Genomic DNA, 6,278 nt, shown 5'->3' on the forward strand with positions numbered 1-6,278 from the left:
CGCTGACAGGATTCACGTCTGGGTTCCCGCGTGGTTTGTCTAGCCAATTCATGTCGACGCCTGCCGAGTGACCCTCCCATAACCAAATGCCGCACTCGCGCCGCGACATTACGATGAGCTTCGAAAATGATCTAAAATAGCTTAGTGCGCGAAAGAAAAATCGAATCTTAGTTAGATTTCTACTCTCTGCAATTTGCCTCCCATCCGTTCAATTCACTACGTGGCTGTCTCACGCGTCCGACCACGCCCACGGCGTTCCGCGCTGTTCCCTGCGCCGGAGTACATTGGGTGGTGCGGGAAGCCGGCTGTCATTTATTGTTTACCCTGATTCTACCACCGAGTGATACGTTTCGTGGTCTTCTGTCTCATTGATGTTCTTTCCTCGCTTTTTTGTAGCGGGGGCCCTACAGAGTACTTTCTCATATATAATTTGTGACGCTGGACGATGGAATACCAGTGCTGCGACTGCGATTCGCTGTGCTCATGGTTGCTGCGATGATGCTGGTGATTATTACTACGAGCGGGATCAGATTGAGAAAAACGACGGGTGACGTGCTACCTGTTCATTCTTTGTGCAGTAGCAGTGACATTAAGTGGACTAGTATTCGCATTGAGTGCAGGCAGAGCCACGATAACAGGTGCTCGGATGTTTTTCGTCGTGCAAATGTATTTATAGCGTACGTCTTATAGCATCGATCGCTTCGCTCGCTCGCTCGCTCCCCGCATCCTCCGTATATGGTTTCACACTTCGTTTGGCTTCGCTCCGGTAATTAGTGACGCGTGCGTCAGCGACAGCGTCCATTGCTTCGGCGACGCGCCCCCACGTGACTCGCTCCTGTTGACCACTGCCTAGAGCGGTCAGTAAGAGATGTGCACAGCGGGTGTCGATGTAATTTGGTGCCACCGTTGTCACGATCTATATGGCGTCTGCGTACGCGCGTGATATTGGTTGCTCTGTCAGGTGGCGACATGGTTGCATGAATATCACCAAGGACCGTAGACAATAAGACTTAGTCACTTGATAAGAATCTAAGTCACTTGACCGAAATATTGGGTCAACGTGATGCTAGCGCCGATCAACGGACGGTGCCGCTAGTGTGGCATTGCAAACATACGATGGCTCGTCAGTTTTCTGCTAAGATATATACACGCTGATATAATGATAATACGGTTAGTCTCATTCCCCCGGTGCCTTTATTTACGAGTAGCTCCCTACACTCTACTGTTGTTACCATAGAAATAATATAGATATATATATGGTTATCATATATTATTTCTATGGTTGTTACTAGTCAGCTGGAAGCCTGCAGATACTAACTCGCCGTTTGTCGGCCCAAGTGTCGCCCGTGGGGCGTCATTTTAACATGGCGAGTCTACGTCACGTTTTATTCTATACGGTTTTTGCTATCACGGTGCGTTGGCGTGGCGAGTGCGACCGCACGTGAAGAACGAAGGAATATTTCGCGTTCTTGTCCTTAATATTGTTCTTATGATTCAATTTTCTAGATAGATGCAAATCCGATTTGATACGGCAGCCCGTGCAAAAACCCGCGTAAAACGCTCACGAAAGTGCGCACGAGTCATCCATTAGTGATGTCGGGAAGACGTCGTTACACTAATTGTATGCGCTTTTGTTTCTATGTTATTTTTCATTAAATAATGGACGAGGGCGGAACTGCGTGCATTTGAAAGCTATGTCATTATTATATGCAAATGAGAGCGAGAGAGAGCGTTCGTGCGTGCGTTCGTGCGTGCGTGCGCGGGTACGTTCATGCATGTGTGCGCATTCACACCTGATCGTTGTAATTATTTATATAAATATTAATTGTTGTCGCTCTCTTGTCTTTGTAGATCGGATGCTCAAAGTTCAGCGGCTGACTTCTCTGGGGCTGCGAACCCTCCCGTGGGGGTGGCCACGCCCACCCGTCACGTGACAAGAATCTCGATCGACACCCACATCACGTGACTTTACGTCTCCAGTCACGCAGTGTGGAGATCTGCACAGCAACAATGAATGGAGGAGGATAGATGAAATGGGGGGAGGGGCATCAAAGGAAGAAGCGAACGAGGCAGTGGCGGAAGGATGAGAACATGGTAAATTGACAGTGCGTGCGTGCGTGCGTGCGTGCGTGCGTGCGTGCGTGCGTGCGTGCGTGCGTGCGTGCGTGCGTGCGTGTGACAAGTGCACATCTATCTATACATGATGGAGACAGGATAATAACAAATGTGCAGATGGCCTCGTAGTTTGTATTCGCTGCTAGCTAGCATGGTGTGTTCTGTCGTCATCTGCCAATGATGATCACAGACGCTAAAAAAAACAGCCCCGCTTACGTGGAATTGCTCGTCGATAGCGAATACATAAACATTGATACTTTCAAGAGCTTATAAAGAAGGTATTCTTTAACGCTTCATACGCTTTTCTTTATACGCTCTTGATACTTTGCTAGTAAATACGTTTCGTGTTTCTTTACCATCATTTTGTTATTGAAACGTTCCAAGTGTCTGTGCTGCGAAGCTGACGTTGCGCTAGGTTTTTGTTCGCATGCACAAGACTGACTAATTAAGCAAATTGGATGCGCCTGTCAATATTCCACATCCACAGTGACTGCGTGACTGCGGGCACATACGCCCACGTACATACGTACAGCGCGTACACACGCGCGCGCGCACACACACACAGAGATATTATATATATATTTATATATATATATATATATATATATATATATATATATATATATATATATATATATTATATATATATAATATAATATTATTTTCGGGCTTCATGTAGTATGTGTGTGTGGAGGGAGTGGGAGATGTGAAAAATGAAATAGGATTCGTTAATGCCGCATGTTGTTGACGTTGTGGCTATTGTTGTTGAATTTCCTTAGAAGCATTTTCACGTCGGGATGTAACGCCTAGCGTTATAGGTCGCGCACGAGCTTACAACGAGATTTCTTAAGACTTGTTTTTCATCGGCAGCGCACGTTTATCTGTAATAGCCTTCCTCCTCCGTGGTTTTTTTTTCCGGACCGCTCGCAGCGCGCACGGTAATAGGTCGCCGGAATCGCTAAGGGGAAAAAAACGTCGAGGAAAATGTCTAAGTTTACGCCGTCGTGTATGGTGCAATTAAATTTCCGATGATGTTAGTTTACGCCGAGTGACGCCGGTGCTGATGCTGCTGCTGCTGCTGATGATGATGATGATGTTGCTGCTGCTGGTGGAGATGATGATAACGATGATGATGATGATGACGGTGGTGGTGGTAATGATGCTACTGCTGCTGTTGCTGGTGATGATACTGGAGGTGGCGACGATGATGATGCTTGTGGTGATGGTGATGCCACCGCCGCCGCCGTTGCTGCTCATACGTACGTCATCACCATACACGATATCTGTAGAAGCCAGATAATGACGACGGACGGCGGAGATATAATATGTATATCTAGGTAGACAGCGCTACTCGTGAAGCGCCTGACTGCAAAATGAGGCTTCAGTTTCATTGAGTCGCAGTCGCTGTCTGTTTTGCTAGCATGATGATGATGATGATGATGATGATGATGATAATGATGATAATAGCAATGATGATGATGATGATAATGATAGCAATAAAAATAATAATTCATATTATTATTACAATGATGATGTTGTTCGTCGTAATTTCATGCTTGTGTTTTTCACGTGTTGTTGGGATGCAGGCGAGGACGTGATAGGGAGCGTGTGATTCTGTGTGCAGTCTCTCACCCGTCTTAGGATACCAAGTTCCATCCCCCTGTTTTAACTTAAAACTTCCCTCTGCCGGTATGAAACACGTGTCCCCCCCCCCCCATTCGAATGAAAGCTTTCGCCTCCCTGGGCCGGAGGAAATGTCCATTCCGCTCTTGCTATTGAAAAACGTCTGAGCCTTAGTAGGAAATAAACGCAACCTGTCCCTGTTTGAAGCGAGAGCCCGCTTTCCTTTTCTATCGTAACGCTTGCGTTATCGTGCGTGCATGCGTACGGGCGCTAAAAATGTTTCATGCATCGTACTATATATATATATTGTTCTCGATATGCACCTGGTCGTTTGCGGACGATATCAAGGCATTGCTACGGAGGCGGGAGTGCGATAAAAACACGCACACACAACACGCGCACGCACGCACACGCACAAACAACACGCGCACGTACGCACGCACAAACAACACACACGCACGCACACGCTCGGACAACCCAACACGCACACGTACGCACAAACAACAGGCGCACGCACGCACAAACAACAGGCGCACGCACGCACAAACAACAGGCGCACGCACGCACAAACAACACGCGCACGCACGCACAAACAACAGGCGCACGCACGCACAAACAACAGGCGCACGCACGCACAAACAACAGGCGCACGCACGCACAAACAACACGCACGCATGAACCGACTGAATCCGACATATAGGCGATATAGGCCGTGAGATTTTGGCTATTTTAGATGGGACTAATATGAGGCCAGCTACTGCGCATAGCTTCATGTGTTATGTATGCACGCGCTAGCACTTAAGCTGCGAGTACGGCGCACGCGCACGTGCATCACGTCCGGAGTGAATAACAAGAATTTTTATTTACTTCTCATCACGATGCGGAAATTAAATACGTGGGTAGCTTCCCTGCATGCCTGCCTGCTAATTATCTCGCTTCCTGCCCGCCTCCCTGCTTCCCCCTACCTCCCTAACTGCCTGCTTGCCTCCCTGCCTACCTACCTCCCTAACTGCCTGCTTGCCTCCCTGCCTACCTACCTCCCTAACTGCCTGCTTGCATCCCTGCCTACCTACTTCCTTAACTGCCTGCTTGCCTCCCTGCCTACCTACCTCCCGAACTGCCTGCTTGCCTCCCTGCCTACCTACTTCCCTAACTGCCTATACTTGTCTTATATCTCCCTGCCTGCGAGTGCGTCGCGTGTGTGCGTGCGTGCGTGCGTGCGCGCGTGCGTGTGTGTGTGTGCTCGCGTGCGTGCGTGCGTGCGTGCGCGTGACAGATTGAATATATGGTTGCTCGTTATTATTTGTTCTGGGCTGCAATATTCTGCAATATGCAATGTTTTTTTACTTGTTTTTCTCTCGCTCGAGTGATTTCTGGGGGTTCAAGTGTCGGTGTGAAAGCCGATCGGCTGCAGCGCACGCCAGCCTACGTGCTGCATAAACACGGTAGTGAGCTTCAGAAGAGGGATACGGGTGAGGTGGAGAGTGATAGGAGAGAGAGGGGGAGGGCAGATGGACGAGCGAGCGAGTGATCAAGGCAAAGGTCAAATGAGGGAGAGGGGAAGAGCGAAAAATAGAGAAGGGAGATCAAAGGAGAAAGAGAGAGAGGGGAGATCAAAGGAGAGAGAGAGAGAAAGGGAGGGAGAGAAGGAGAGAGAGAGAGGGCGGGAGATAGGGAGAGAAGGAGAGAGAGAGAGGGCGGGAAGGAGGGAGAGAAGGAGAGAGAGAGAGAGGGCGGGAGAGAAGGAGAGAGAGAGAGAGGGAGGGAGAGAAGGAGAGAGAGAGAGCAAATGGACGAGCGAATGAGTGAGAAAGGCAAAGGCAAAATGAGAGAGAGCGAGAGAGAGAACTTGCGCATAAGATGTAGCGGATGCCGGATAGCGACCATGAAGGAAGGATAGTGAGAATTAGCTCAACGAAAGAGAGAAGGCATGCGAGAGATACTAGAAGGAGAAACTGTCATTACGTACAGCGAAGAAAATGTCACTGAGCCCCTGTTTCCAATACTAAGGCAGTAGTTGGTTGCTCGATTTCGCCTTATGGCTGTCGTACAAAAAATTGTTTACCGTTTGCAGCACGACTGCACCGCAACAAAAAATGCTACACACGCGCTACTATATATATCAAGAGCTAATAATACCTAATACGTAATACCTAATACCTAGTACCTTGATATATATAGAGAGAAATATATACATATACATCAGGAGCGTATAAGGACAAATATTTGTCATTATACGCTCCTGATATACATATACATGCCCTTCGTATATTAACCTAAGGACGTTAGAGTCGACGGACATACATTTGCCGTGCATCTGCACAGCAACAAAAAATGCTACACGCGCTACAAAATATATCAAGAGCTAATAATACCTAATACGTAATACCTAATACCTAGTACCTTGATATATATAGAGAGAAATATATACATATACATATACATGCCCTTCGTATATTAACTTAAGGACGTTAGAGTCGACGGACATACATTTGCCGTGCATCTGCACAGCAACAAAAAATGCTACACGCGCTACAAAA

The sequence above is a fragment of the Priapulus caudatus genome, unplaced genomic scaffold, assembly GCF_000485595.1.
Source record: "Priapulus caudatus unplaced genomic scaffold, Priapulus_caudatus-5.0.1 Scaffold902, whole genome shotgun sequence".
Lineage (NCBI taxonomy): Eukaryota > Metazoa > Priapulida > Priapulimorpha > Priapulimorphida > Priapulidae > Priapulus > Priapulus caudatus.